Below are 15,663 nucleotides of genomic sequence, written 5' to 3' on the forward strand. Positions count from 1 at the left end.
ACAACATCTGTTACATCATCAAAATATCAATCAAGAGTTCAGATCTCACAATGGCAAACTATGGAACAATGTGACTTCATCTGAAACAGATGGAAACAGGTTTGTACTTGAAAGAGTATCAAGAGTTCATTTTCTTAACAATCTCGTGGAGGCAATTGTGGATTCAGTTGGTTCCCTGATACTGAGGAGAGAAGGTGTGTGGTGTTGGTGTTGCTGCTCCTCAGTGTTTCAACTGTTTCTGCTGCTGCCTTTGGGGTTGTTGCTTCTGCTGTGTGCTGCTGCTGCTCCTCCATTGCTGCTGCTGCTGCCTTGCCCCTGTGGTGCCAAAGGAGAGAGAGGGAGAGAAGAGAACAGTTGCTGCTGTTGCTACAGGACAGGAAGGCCAGGAGGCCAGGACTGAGTTGAAAAACAACATCCTAGGTGGGTGTCTGAACTGTGTATTTTTGTTTAAGGTGGGGGCAATTAAGCACTGTGTTTTGTAGGGGGAGGCAAGAAGACTGCCAGAGGAGTTGGGGAAGGAAGAGAGGGAGGGTGTGTGTGTGTGCTGAAACCATCTTTCTGCCACCCCTCCCCCCAACCCAGCCCTTTTCCCAGTAAGGCCAGCAATAGCTGGTGAAGACATCGCTTCCCCCTGCCTGAAGAACATCAGGCCCCCACCCACCGTCCATCCACCATCGAGGACACCCACCTGGACATTTACCTCTTTCCCTCCTGTGCCTCCCTGTCTTTTACTCCTCTCCCTCCTCTCCTCTCCTGCCTAAAAGAGGGGAGGTTGTTTCTACCTCTCTGCCCCACCCACTTTCCTCAAACAAAATGGCCAATCCTTCCCAGGGTGGGTGTGGCTCTGGCCCTAAGGCCAATTCACCATCGCCTGTGGCCGGGCCCTCGAGGGCTAATGTGGAGGCGGTTTTGTCACCGGTGGCAGGGCCTCAAAAAAAGAAAACCTATGCGGGGGTGGTTGCCTCTGCGGCTCCAGCTGCTCCCGCTGCCCTGTCACCATTCCGCCCCCTCACCAGGGCCCTTGGGGTAAAGAGCTATGCTCACCCTGAAATGACAATAGAGGCCTGCGTAAAGGCTATGGCTGGGGTCGTCGGCCCCTCAGCCATTGTCGCGGCCTCTAAAATGTATGGGAAGGCCATATTCTTCTTGAGGTCCGAGGGGGCGGTGCACCTCGCCCTGCAAAAAGGACTCACTGTGGGCGGGACTTTTCTGGCGGTGGACCCCCTTGAGGCCACCGCCCAGAGAATTATTATTTCGAACGTCCCGCCTATTCTATCCAGTGAGCTCTTCCTCCCCCACCTTAATAAATTGGGGGAGGTCAGGTCGGGGGTTGCACCAATCCCGCTCGGCCTCAAAGACTCGGCCCTCCGCCACGTGTACTCCTTCCGGCGCCAGGTATTTGTCCGCTTGGCCCGGGAGGAGTGCCTGGAGGGGGCCTTCATTATCAATTTTGAGGGGACCGCCTATCGGGTCTTCTGGACCGTGGAGGGCGTGCGGTGCCATGCTTGTAAGGAGGCGGGGCACGTGAGGAAGAACTGCCCCGCCTCCAAGGCCACGAGCCCCACCCAAGCGGCCACGGCTGGCACCGCCCCTCCTCCCCCCACCACCACTCCATCTCCCTCCCCGCAAGGGGAAGCGACGCCGGCGGCCACTGCCATCTCGGCTGCCGGTGAGGCGGGGGGAGAGCCCCCGCGCCGTAAGAAGGCGCGGAGGAAGACCCGCAACCTGGAGGCGGCCCCTGAAACGCCCCAAAACCCCCAAACACCTGCAAGCACCGGCTCGGGGGAAAAGACATCATCCGGCCCCGGCGTCGTGTCCGCGTGTGCTCCCGGGCCCGTGGGTGCTAAGGCGCCGAGTGCTAGGCCCGGCGTCGTCCCTGCGCGTGGTCCCGGGGCCGGCGGGGAAAAGACGCGGGACCCCGAGCTGGGGAATCTAACACCCAAAACCCAGAGGGTGGAGTGTCCGGGAGGGCTGGACAAGGAGGAGGGGGCCTCGGAAATGGACGTCTCCCTAGCCCCCAGCCTGACCCGGAAGAGACGTCACGCTTCGGAGGAGGAGGTGGGTGATGCCCAAACTGAAGAAGTTGGGTGTGTCCCTTCCCCCGATGAAGAGGTGGTGGCGTTTCCACCAAGTAAAATCTCGCCCTGTCCTCTGGGGGAACTCAAAACCCCTGCACCGACTCCCACCACTGTTACCCCCGTCAACCTGCTGCAGTCCCCTGAACAGGGCCCCTCGGGGGTCACTGAAGGCACCTCCCTTGAGGTGGTGCCCGACTCAGGAACCCTCGATACCCTCGAGGTACCTTCTGGCTCGTCGGGGGACTGTAGCTTTCAAAATTTAAAAAATGTTAACGGGTCATTGGCGGCGAAAAGGAAGGCCTTCCCGCTCCCTCCCAAACCTTAGCACCGGGCGTCCTAGTTTTGGGTCAGGAGCTTGTCCTGAGCTCCCCGGACGACCCGGTGCCGGGAGGAGAGCGGGCATCAGAACTGCCGCTGCCCTCTGACCCAAAACCTTTAGTGGAGACCAGAGAGGACCCCTCTGGCCTTGATCCTGGGGGTGGGATCGAGGTACAGGTGGGGCCAGCTGGCAGCTCCGAATCAGCCCCCGTACTCAGTGCAGGGGAGGGGTCGGAAGCTGGAGGCGACGACCTGGAGGAGGACGCGCTGTCCGTGGTGAGCGCTGGAGATTACGCTGAGTCGCTCTCAAGCGAGGCGGTGGATCCCCTGGTGCCCTCCACTGACTCCCCCCTCATCCCCCCAAGGGAACTCCGGGACTTTTTGGCGAGTCATCGCGGTTGCCGAGACAGGGTTCAGTTGGCCTTGGACCGGTGGCATTCTTTTCCGCTGGTGTTCTGGTCCACTCACGAGGCTCTCAAGTCTCCTGAGTTGGATAGGAACGCGCGGCGGAGGGTCCAAACGTTTCTCGCTGGGCTCCTGAAGGAGAGGAAGGACTAAAAAGTCCTCTTCTTTTTAATGACTTAAGGTGGAGGTTTGATGTACCTTTGACAATGAAGACGACTATAGCCAGCCTCAACATCCGCGGCAGCAGGGCCGCACAGCGCAGGTTCCAGAACTTCTCGGTCCTCAGGGACGGGAAGTATGCGTTGTGCTTCCTGCAAGAAACCCATACCGTTCCGGGAGACGAAGCCACGTGGCTCCTGGAGTGGCAAGGGGGGGTCTACATGAGTCACCTAGCCTCCAATTCTGGCGGGGTGGCTATCTTGTTGGCCCTGCATTTTCAGCCGGAGATCTTGGGGGTCAAGGAGCCGGTGCCAGGCCGGTTTCTGCACCTGACTGTGCATCTGGGGGGTGCGGTGCTTCACTTTGTGAATGTGTACGCTCCCCTGGGCACGCAGCAGCAAGCGAGCTTCTTTGAAGAAGTGTCCACTCATCTCGGCTCCATCGACGCTGGCAAGTGCATCGTCCTCGGTGGGGATTTCAATTGCACCCTCGGGGTCCGGGACCGTCACGGTACCCCGCACTGCACGCGAGGTGTGAGTAAGTTGCGGGACCTGGTCAGGTCCTTCGACTTAGTGGACGTCTGGCGAAATCTCCATCCTGACTCCAGCGTGTTCACCTTTGAGTCACCTGGAGTCGGAGCGTCCAGACTCGACCGCCTTTACGTTTCGAAGGCGTACGTGTCCTGCGTTCCGGCTGCTTCTATACAGCAGGTTCCGTGCACGGACCACCGTCTGGTGTGGGCGGAGCTCACTTCGTTCTGCGCTCGGACGGGGTCCGCGTACTGGCATTTTAATAACCTGTTGTTGGAAGACCAGCGGTTCCTGGACTCGTTCCGTCACTTCTGGGCCGGCTGGAGAAGGAAGCGGGGAGGCTTCCCCTCCTTGAGGCTATGGTGGGACGTGGGCAAGACTCACGTCCGAGTTTTCTGTCAAGAGTACGCGAAGGGGTCGACAAAGAGACGCAAATCCAGGGTCGAGGAGTTGGAGAAGGAGGTGCTCGACCTGGAGGCACGTCTCCGTCAGCCCGACGCGGACCCGGCCCTGCGGTCGGTGTACGATGAGAAGAAGGGCGCGCTGCGGGACCTGCAACTGGTCGGGTCTCGGGGCGCGTTCGTGAGGTCGCGGATCTGTTTCCTTAAGGAGATTGACCGTGGCTCTCCCTTCTTCTACTCACTGGAAAAAAGGCACGGGGTCCGTAAGCAGCTCTTTACGCTGCTGGCTGACGACGGATCCCTTGTCTCAGATCCGGAGGGCATCAGGGCCATTGCCCGAGATTACTACACTGCCCTGTTCTCTCCGGATCCGTCCAGTGAGGAAGCTTGCAGAGTTTTGTGGGAGGACCTGCCGCAGGTCGGCCCGGAGTGCGCCGGAAAGCTCGACTCCCCTATAAGTCTGGGGGAGCTGACCGGCGCACTCGACGGTCTTTCTAGGGGCAAAACCCCGGGACTAGACGGGCTGACCGTGGAGTTCTTCAGGGCGTTCTGGGACGTCTTGGGGAGCGACTTCGCGGGGGTCCTGGGGGAGAGCATTGCTACCGGGGAGATGCCCCTTTCGTGGCGCAGGGCCGTGATTGCCCTGCTGCCGAAGAAGGGGGATCTCCGCCTTCTTAAAAACTGGCGCCCGGTCTCCCTCCTCAGCATGGACTACAAAATCTTCGCCCGAGCCATGTCTTCTCGGCTCGGCACCGTGCTGGACCACATGATCCACCCTGACCAGTCCTACACCGTCCCGGACCGAACCATTTATGATAACATCCATCTGGTCCGGGACATCATCCACCATTCCCAGAGGGCTGGTCTGTCGAGCGCCTTCCTGTCTCTCGATCAGGAGAAGGCGTTCGACAGGGTGGATCACGAATACTTACTCGGAACTCTGAGAGCTTTCGGGTTCGGGACGCATTTTGTCGCCCGGATCCGACTTCTGTACACTGCCGCGGAGTGTCTAGTGAAGGTTAACGGGTCCCTGACGGCGCCCCTTCGCTTTGGGAGAGGGGTACGTCAGGGCTGCCCCCTGTCTGGCCAGTTGTATTCTATTTGCATGGAGCCTTTCCTGCGCCTCTTGCGGAGGAGGTTGTCGGGATTGGTTCTGCACGGGCCGGGCATCGGGGTAGTCCTTTCGGCTTACGCCGATGACGTGCTCCTTATGTTTAGTGACCCGGCTGACCTGCGGAGGATGCGCGAGTGCCAGGAGGTCTACTCTGCCGCTTCTTCTGCCTGGATCAACTGGGGTAAATGTTCTGGACTCCTGGTCGGTCAGTGGCAGATGGATCCCCTACCCGAGGAGCTCAGGCCTTTCACCTGGAGCAGGACCAGCCTCCTCTACCTGGGGGTCCATCTCTGCCCCACTGAGGAATCCTGGCCGGCAAACTGGCAGGAACTGGAGACGAAAGTCACCGCTCGCCTGCGGCGCTGGACAGGACTGCTCCGAGTGCTATCTTACCGAGGTCGAGTTCTGGTCATAAACCAGCTGATCGCCGCCATGTTGTGGTATCGGCTGGTCACTTTGACCCCTCCCCCGGACTTTGTCACAAGAATCCAGAGATTGTTAGTCGACTTCTTCTGGGACAAAAGATTGCACTGGGTCGCTGCTGAGGTTCTGAGTCTCCCGCTTAGGGAGGGTGGTCAGGCGCTAGTGTGCCTACGCACACAGGTGGCGACTTTCCGCCTTCAGACCCTGCAGCGATACCTCTACGTCGAGCCTCCTCCTAGATGGTGTGCCCTGATGACGTATTTCTTCCGTCAGGTGCACGGCCTGAGTTATGACGTGCAGCTCCTGTTTATAGAACAGCTGGGCCTCGGTGGCTCCTTGCAGGCGTTGCCCGTCTTTTACCAGGACCTGATCAAAGTCTGGAAAGTGGTCGCCTCGCGACGCAGCTCTCCCCCGTCAGGAGTAGCGGCTATCGTCAGAGAGCCGCTGCTCAGGAATCCGCCCCTCCATCCTTTTCAGTGGTTGGCGGAGAGGAGGGCTGTGGCCGCAGGGGTGACCAGGATCGGGGACGTGCTGGGTGGCGGAGGACTGGGCTGGATGCTCCCGCAGGAGTTGGCGCGACGCGCGTCTGTGAGTGTCCAGGTCGCAGCCGATGCCATCCAAGACCTGAGAACGGTCGTGCTCGGACCCGACGTTATTTTGGGTCTTGAGGTGGCCCAGGTGCGCGGTGGTCTTCCGTCTGAGCGTTCCCCTGTTCGGACGGAATTCCACGTTGGCCCCAAGCCCCGAACCCTCCCTCGGGTGCTGGTGCCCCGCAATATGAGCCGCCTCGGGGACATGCCCTCTGTGCCTTTTGGCACGGCAAAGAGGGGCTTTTTGTACGGACTGCTGCTGCACACCTTCCATTTTCTCGCCCTTGTCCGTCGACCGGACACGCCCTGGCGTGCCTTGTTGCCGTCTGGCGGCGGAGGCCCCCGATGGGAGGCCCTCTACGGAGGTGTCCTCCCCCTTTCTATCGGGGACCTGGGTTGGAGGGTGTTGCATGCAGCAGTCCCTTATAATAAGAGGATGCATAGGTTCACGGACTCTCAGGACACATGCCCTCTTTGCGGTCTTGTGGAGTCCGTGGACCATGTATACATAGGGTGTTGTAGGCTGCACTCCCTTTTTAGTTATTTGAAAAACCTTTTATTGATGTTTTGTTTGCACTTCAGCCCCACGCTCCTGATCTATGGGCACCTGGTGCGGAAGGGGGTCGGGAAGGAGGAGGACCTCCTCGTGAACCTGCTCCTGGGCCTGGCCAAGTTGGCCATTAACAGGTCCAGGCAGCGGGCGATCGACGGGGGAGTCCCGCCCGATTGTTTGTCCCTCTTCCGTGGCTACGTTCGCTGCCGGATGTCCCTGGAGAAGGAGCACGCGGTGTCTGCTGGCACTCTCGAGGCCTTCCGTGCTCGGTGGGCACCGCGGGGACTGGGGTGTTTTGTTGACCCCTTTAATCACATTTTGATTTAAAGTTTGTAAGTTTCCTTTAAACTTTGTTCTTGGTTTTACAGCTGACCTGAATTAGGGGCTGTGCCTGGTTTATCCCAATTTTGTTGATTTGGTTTTCATTTAAAAGATTATCAAGAGTTCAAATCTCACAATGGCAAACTATGAAACAATGTAACTTCATCTGAAACAGATAGAAACAGATTTGTACTCGAAAGAGTTACAGTTAGTTACTCGGAGCCTGAGTTGCTGTGGAACATGGACTTTACTCAAAAGAGTTACAATTTCAATAGTAATTTGCTACAGTCTTGTTCAACAGTGATAGCACTTACCCCTTTAAACTATTCCAATGCGTAGAGCAAGCAAATTGCTTTAGTACCAACACGCCCACTAAAAGTAGAGGCAATGTAACTTAAATGGTATTATTTCAAGTGGGGTGCCTTGTAGTGGGGCCTTGTAGGGCACATCCAAATATCTTTGAAAGTGGCAGGACAAGTTGAGAATTAAGAGACCATATCGGATATTTGATGTGGAATTTTCCCAAATTTGCACTAAGTGCAGTGGCGGGTAACAAAGTTTTATCCTCTGGCTGCGATGACAGGTTTTCACTCTTTGGCATTATTCATGCTGGGAAACATGCTGTTTCCATGGTGGGTGGGCTCTCATTCACCCGCCCACCATCACCCCGCCATTGCATCATGCCGGGTGCCATGTTTAAACCCCAGCCGCAAGCACAGCGCTCATTGCTTCCAGACCACCACTGCTGCCCGGAAGACATGGCCCCGAAGCTGAAGAAGACTGGAGCACCCAGGTTCAGCAACACATCTCTCGAGCGACTTTTGGATGCCGTAGAGGCCCAACGGAATGGCAGCAACAGCACTAACCCAGCTTGGGAAGTGGTGGCAATGGTAGTCAGTGCCAATGCACTGCAAAAGAGGACAGCCACCCAGTGCTGAAAGAGGATGAATGACCTCCATTCCACCAGGGTAAGTCATTCATATCATCACTCAATTCACACACTCACAAACCCATCACACTTCCACAGGGCCCGCCCTCGCTGCCAGTTCAAAGGACATAACCATTCACTCTCTCACACTCACCAGCATTGTCCTCATGTAGTCCACAGGACCACTCAACACCCACACAGGCCAGGCATTCTTGTCATCTGGCCTGACACGCATCCTGCTTACACTTTCTCCATCTCTATCCATGCAGGACAAGCTGGCACATGAGAGAGAAGTTGCAGACCGGTGGTGGAATGCCTGAAATCAAGGTCCTCACGGACTTTGAAAACAGCCATCCAGCTGGCCAGCAAGGATCTGGAACGGTCCTGTGTTGGTGAGGTTGGCACTGCTCTACCAAGTTAGGATCCAGCAGTGCAACATCGATCAGACAACCACTCCCCGGGCACCCATAGGGAGTAGGATCTGCAGGTTCACACTCCACACCCATCCATCCAGGTGACTCCGAGAGTGTCTGGCCCATCCGACTCCCCTTTTCCTGTGACCTCAACAGCTCTCGCTCCACAGGCTGAGGAGGGTACCACTGCTACAGTGCAGGACCCTGAAAGCAGGCCGGGGCCTTCCAAGTCTTGGCCCTCCAGAGGATGCCTGCCAAAGTCATCACAGACAGGGCGTAGCAGTCAACAGGCTGCCTCCACCTCCGCTGTGGATGTCCTCGGAGCACCAAGATGTAGCGGCAGGATTAGGACAGTTACAGAGAATTAGCTGCACAGCCTGGGCACAGGTGTTAATCACTTGTACATACTGTTCACTATTTTCAAGAAACACCCAAGAATGTCTCCCTGCCTATGGCTCCTTGTTCTGATGAGCAGTGTTCATGTCACTCAGATGTAAAACCTTCCTGCACAAGATAAAGGCAGACGTTTCAGTCCAAGGCCTCTTCCCTGTGCTTTGTGCAGCCTTCAGACCAAAGTGATTGTCCAGCCACACACTCCCTGGACACATTACTGATGCCTTGGCAGTGCTTGTCATTGCTGCCAGAATGTAGTGGGCAGACACCACAGAGTTCTCTCATTCTCTCGATCTGCTCTCATCACCCTTATGGAGAGGCCGGTCCCCATCTCTTCAGCATCTGTGACCACTGATGCTGTGCTCCTGAAGGGCTGAGGTGCTGAAGATGGACAAAGCATTCGATGCTTCTAAAACTTCATGGCTGTGCCTCTATGACATGACCCTGATCAAGGAGCACAAGCGAACTGCCCTCAGCCAGACAGGAGTCAGACATTCTCAGAGCTGTGTGAAGATTTACGGGGTGTTCTCAATGCATGTCATCATCATCCTCCTGTAATCAAGCAACTATTAGTGTCTCCATCACGTCTCCATGACAGGAGAACTCTCACTGAGGGTATTCATGCTGCCATAAGCCAGACTGGAGTCAAACGTTCACAGATGCGATGCGAAAGCTATGCAGTCACCTCAGTGCATGTCGTCATCACTCTTTACAAATCTAGCAGCTATGATGGCCTCTCAAGTGTACCTGCCTTGTCTAGCCAGTGCGAGGGCCTCACCCTGTCATCGTTGCCTCCAAGGACCTCCTCAGCCTCATCCCCTTCGGCGTCCTCCTCACCAGAGGAGTCCAGCTCCTCCATCTCCCCCTCAGCCAGCTCGTCTCCCTGTTGGAGCGCCAGGTTGTAAAGGGTGCAGCAGATGCAACAATACATGACACCCTCTGTGGTCTGTATTGCAGGGCACTCCCAGACCGGTCCAGACACCGGAACCTCATCTTCAGCATTCCAATGGTCTGCTCCACCAAGTTGTAAGCTGTACCATGAGCCTTATTATACTGTTGCTCTGCTGCAGTCTGAGGTCGCCATGAGGGTGTCATCAGCCTCGGCCTCTGCGGGTAGCCCTTGTCCCCGAGGAGCCATCCCTACAGCCTCTGTGGACCCTCGAAGACTCCAGGGATCTGTGACCAACTGAGGATGTAAGAGTCATGCACACTCCTGGGAAAACATGCGCACACCTGCAGGATGCGTTCCTGGTGCCCACACACCTGCTGCATATTCAGCAAATGGAATCCCTTTTGGTTGATGTAGTTGACCATGTGTTGTAACAGAGATATGAGCACTATATAAGTACACTCAATCGCACTCTGCGCCTGTGGGAGACCCAAGATCTGAGCGAATCCAATCACTCTTGCATCCTGGCTGTCCTAGTCCCGGACAAAATGCACCAAGTTGAGTACCTTCGTGAAGATGGCATCTGTAACCTCATGGATACATTTGTGGGTGGAGGCTTGCGGGATCCCACAGAGGTCACCTGTGGAGCTCTGAAAAGAGCCACTAGCATAGCAATTGAGCACCACAGTCACTTTCACTGCCATTGGCAGTGGATCCCCTGCATGCCTCTGTGGCACCAAATCCTGCAGTAAATGGCAGATGTGAGTGACCAGTTCCTTGGACATGTGCAGTCTTCAGCGACACTGGTTCTCGGTCATCTGCAGGAATGTAAGGCAGCCTCTTTAGACCCTGGGTGTCACTAGGCGCTGACCAGTGATGGCTCACTGTGGCTCTTGGGTGGCGTGTGCGAGAGCCCGAGCTGCCCCTTCTTCCTGAGGTTGCTGCTTCTGCACAGCCAGGAGCCTCAGTTGTTCTCTCCTCCATCTTCTTCACGCTCTGTAGGCCATCAGGTATACAGCTAGTTCACCAGGCTCCATGATCCTGACGTATTCCTCCTGCAGGATGAAAGAGAGAAACACGTAGTTAACATGGGTGTACTAAGAGCTTGTGCTGGTTAAGTGTGCTTCCGGGAGAATGCTGGCCACCACTTGGATGGCCAGAGATTAGTGTGCTGCATGACTGCTCTGTTAGCTTGAACCATGGGGGAGACTGGTCCAAACCAGGATGCTGACATTGTAAGAGGCTGCGAGTTCCTCCAGCAGCAACTGCTACATGGCCAGCTTTAGCAAGTATATTGTACAACATGTGCAGTCCAACTGCTCTGCAGTCCACTAAAGTGCTCATGAATTTGCAGTATGTGCCAGGGGTGGGGGGGCGGGGGGAGCTCTGTAGAACTTGGTGGCACTTTGATGCCTCTGCATTGCTTGAGTAGGCAGATAAGTTAGGAGCCAGATCCCAATAATATCATTGTGTCTGTACCTGAACTGTCTCAGTTGTAGAGGAATGGTCACTTTCTACAGGTTTCCCGAATGTGTGGCCACTTCCCTTGCCCACCCTACCCCCATGCCCTGAATACTTGTGCGTTATATTCAATGGCAGGGCTCCCCTTGCTGCACCACCACCCCCAGCCACCAGTCACCTCTGCGGCAAGGCTGCGATTGCCCCCCTTCAAAAGATGCCTTAGAGGCAGGATGGCACTTAATCCTGACTCCCCAGTGACCCTGAAGCCTGCAAAGCAACAAAACCCTGGCGAGCTCTGCAGAATGTTGCTGTGCACCCACCCCCAGTTCACCCAAGGTGCAGGCTGCCAAGTGCACGTCACCTTTGTGCTGTTGTGAAACATGTCGGCACGCTTTCCTGCGAACGTGGATGGATGATCCAGCAGGGGTGCAAGAACCTGGCGGGATGGCTTGATAATGATAGGCTGATGTATTACAATGAGGATCCCAACAACCGATAGCGGGAAACATGGCCCGCCACTGGCCAGCTGAGTGAACAATCCTGCCTTCCCGCCGTCATGAAACTGATTGTGCCATATTGTCTGCTCATGCCACCTATCATACCTGCCGCCAGCGGGCATGGAAAATTCCGCCCCTGGTTTTGTATATTGAGGCATGGAATACAAAATCAAGAAAGTCATGCTAAATCTTTACAAATTTATGTCTAGGCCTCATCTGCAGTATAATTGGAGTACAATTCTAGGCACCACACTTTTAAAAAAGATATTAAAGCCCTGAAGAGTGTACAAAGAAACTTAACCAGGTTGATACTAAGGATAAGGGAGTCCAGCTATGTAGAGGGAATGGAGAAACTGTTCTCCCTCAGCAGGTTAAGGGGGGAATTAATAGAGGTATTAAAAATTATGAAGGGTTTTGATAGAGAGCAAGTTCGGAGAAACTTTCCCCTGCCAAGCAAGCTAGTAACCAAAGGTCGTAGAATTAAAATAATTTGGAAAAGAACTAGGGGAGTGGAAGAGAGGATAAATTTGACACAAAACTTTGTTAAGATCTGGAATACACTATCTGAAAGGGTGGTGGAATCATAGGAACCATAGGAACTTTCAAAAGACAATCCATGCATTGAAACAGCGCTAATTTCCAGGGTACTGGGGAAAAAGCTGGGCTGTGCGACTAAATTGGACAGCTCTTTCAAAGAGCCAGCACAGGTGTGATGGACCAAATGGCCTCCTTTTATGGCCGGAATTTTAAGTGAAGGTGGTCGCCCTGCCCACCGGCTGAAAAGTTGGATGCGAGCCTGGGAAGCTATTACCCGATTTTATGGTCACCAAGCAATTAACTGCCTGAGATCATGGCTTCTTCCCCCATGAGGGAGAATGTCCCACCTTGAAGAGCTGTCAGCCAACCAGGACCAGCAGCTCTCCACTCCCAGCAGCACCACTGAGAGCGGGAACCAATGCTGGGACCACAGTCAGACCTCCAGTGAGGTACAGTGATAGTGACCGGATACTAGGAAAGTAGAGAGGCTTCGCCAGGCCAGTCAGTCAAGTCCTAATGAGGAGAGAAATTGGGAGTCTAACGTGGGGGGCTCTAGAGGGACTAAAAAGCAGGGGCTGCCCTTGCCACTTTGGGTGCTCTCCATTGGGCACAGGGTGCCTGAGCAGGTGGCCCCATCCCCACCCTCGCCCTCAAGACAATAGCCAGACCACCAAGGGTTACCTGGCAGCCTCACCATGTGACCTGGGCACCCCCACGGCTGGTAAAATAACAGCAGCGTGAGGAAGCCCTTAAGTGGCCATTAATTAGACACTTAAGGGTCTCAATTGACCCAAGAGTGGCTGCACTGCCCGACTTCTCCCCTGCCACTGGTAAAATCCTAGCAGAGACAGGTAGACAATGAGCACAGTGCCCCTGCCATGCAACCTGATTTTATACACCCAAATGCCAGTCTGCTTCTGGGGCTGGGGGGATGGTTGGGGGGGGTTCTGTGATTCTGTGACTTTATTTAATATTAACAAAATGTTGATTACTTTATAGTTTCTGACCTTGCAATATTTGACCTATTGGAAAACCCAGTCATTTTTCCTGCAAGACCTTATTTACTAATTTGCTGAATACTCATGCCTGTGATATTTACTGCCAATAATTACATGATATTCTCTGCATTAATATTGACTTATCCATCTAGTATAGAGCACCAGGAATGACATTTGTCTTCATAGAGCATTCTACTTTCCAACACAACTTTGTAATATTCACAAACTTAGATATCCTACTTCGATGAGCCTCCAGAGGACTTCAGGAGTCACAGATGGTCAATTGAACATAGTATATTATCATTAATAACTATCTTCTGTTTCCTATTTTCTAGGCAATTAATAAACAACTTACAAAATCATCTTACATCCCATGAGCTTCATTTTAGCCATAAGTTTCTTATGAAGGAATCTTATCAAATTCTCAGTGAAAATCAGGTCAGCATGTTCCACTTTTGCAGAATCCACAAAGCAGCAAAAAAATTCACCTTTGGCCTCAGACCATTTCCTGGTTGTAGAAGCATTTGCATTTTTAGCCTTGCTTCTCGATTTCCATTGGGAACTCCATCAGGGAAGGCCTAATTTGCCTTCGACAGATTAGGGGCTTGCTGCAGAATGTCATGGCCAGCATGCTTTCTGTGATAAAATGAAGTAAATAAGAAGTTCTAGTTAGCTGATGTCTAACTAAAAAGCCTGAAGGTTATAGAAAGAAGACTGAAGTTAAAAAGATTCACTTTTGAGGTCTTGGGAAACAATGAGTTAAGATTTTTGACCAACAAGAGAGTCAAAGGGGGGCAGAGAGGAAAATGGAATTGAGGTGACAATCAGATCAGCCACAGTTTTATCGAATGGCAGAGCAAGCTCGAGGGGCCAAATGGCTCTTTTTCCAAATTCTTGAGTTCTTGGAGTAGAAGTAGAATAGTTCAACAGTTGGAACTATTTTCTAGTCAATAATGTTGATGGCGCAGGAGTGGAACAGGTACTGTGGAAAGGAAAATCTATTTTTGAACCATAAAATCATATTTAAACTGCTTTAACATTGAGCATGAATTCTGAGCAAGCCTTTTAGCCAACTTAATGTTGTTTTATGGTGCTTTTGAATGTTGGGCACTGGTGTCCCTTACCATGAACTGCTGAAGCCTACTCAACACCGAGTGCACAGGGCACACAATAATTCAGTGCAAAGTGTTTGTGGCTTTGACAGTAAGTTGATTAAGGGCCCAATCATATGTTAATGAGGCTATAGCTCCATAATTCGGTGGAATATCTGCTCAACAATCCAGATGCTCGGCTTGATACTCCTTTAAAAAATGAGGAATATTGTATTTAAAAGTTAGTTGGAAAAATTCTCAGTTATGATCTTATTATTTTGTCAGTTTAAAGAAACAGATAAAAATGTTTTAATATCAGTATGACACTATTCGTTTTTTTTTGCTTATTTATTATTTAAACAAATTCTCATGTGATTCCCTCCCATTTGCAAAAACCTGGAATGGATCTCACACAGGCATAAGATAATCCTTTTATTTTTAAGTTGTGCACTGAGCTGATTCTCAGCCATAACGCAAGGTCAGCTCATTTACACATCATGGGGTTAAAAGCAAACAAGGTCTGTTCTTTGTTTAATTAGGTGCATTACCAAAAATATATTAAGATCGTAAGGAAAAGATTGATAGTCTCATAAGGTTTGGAGAGTTGGGGCTCACCTACAAAAGTGATCTAAGATATCAAGTAAGCTTGGGTAAGAATGTTTAATAAGACCCATAAATGTAAAAAGGATGAAGGGGCTTATGCTTGCTGTGTCTACTCTTGTCTGCAGTTCTAGCATTGGTAAAGTGCAGTCTTGTCCTGCATGTACTTTTTTTCTTTTCGTCCATGAGATGTAAGTATCACTGGCAAGGCCAGCATTTTCTTGCCCACTTCTAATTGCCTTTGAGAAAGTGATGTTGAGCCGCCTTCTTGAACCACTGCAGTCAATGTGGTGTAGGTACACGCATTCTGCTGTTAGAGAGGGAATACGACCCAGCAACAGTGAAGGAGCAGTGAGTGAGTTTCAAGTCAGGATGGTGTGCAAATTGTGTCAGAATGTGTTCCCATGCAGCCGCTGCCCTTGTTCTTCTAGGTGGTGGAGGCCATGGGTTTGGAAGGTGCTATTGAAGGAGACTTCAATGCAGGTCTGCACGCATCTTCTTGTTCTGCTGGACCAGGGTCTCCATTGCGTCCACCCTTCCTCCCATAAAGATCTCCATACTCGCACATGTGGGCACCACTTCATCAGATAGCAGGCAGATGCACCCCTCCAACTCGCATGCCATTCTGTTGAGGGCTTCCAACAGCTCTGCATGATGTTCCCCTGCCCTCTGCTGACTCTCCACAATGAGTTGGAAGGCTGAACCCAGAGGCTCGTCATCTGACTCGGACCTCACAGATGCCTCTTCCCCAGCAGTCCTCCGAGTGCCAGGGAGCTTGGCTGAACCTGCCTCCTCCTGCTATTGACACTTGTCCATGTAGTGACCACTAGATTGTGAACCTGAGCTTGTTCTAGATCTAGGTCCCACCAAGCTGTGTGTCTGTGTGCTGGTGGAGTGTGTGTTGATCTTCCAGGCTGCATGTTTCCAGCTCTTCAATAGAGTAGATGGTTCTCTTGGCTGGAGG

At 52.9% G+C, this 15,663-nt stretch overlaps 1 long non-coding RNA gene across 1 annotated transcript in view; it reads left to right on the forward strand.

Annotated features, from left to right (window-relative positions):
- Positions 1–365: 365 nt before the first annotated feature.
- The window catches only part of LOC121289861, a 33,242-nt gene continuing 17,944 nt past the window's right edge, over positions 366–15,663 (forward strand). The window contains exon 1 of the long non-coding RNA XR_005945662.1: positions 366–420. This is a non-coding gene — a long non-coding RNA (uncharacterized LOC121289861). The remainder of the gene's footprint in view (positions 421–15,663) is intronic.

Source organism: Carcharodon carcharias, chromosome 2 (assembly GCF_017639515.1).
Source record: "Carcharodon carcharias isolate sCarCar2 chromosome 2, sCarCar2.pri, whole genome shotgun sequence".
Taxonomy (NCBI): domain Eukaryota; kingdom Metazoa; phylum Chordata; class Chondrichthyes; order Lamniformes; family Lamnidae; genus Carcharodon; species Carcharodon carcharias.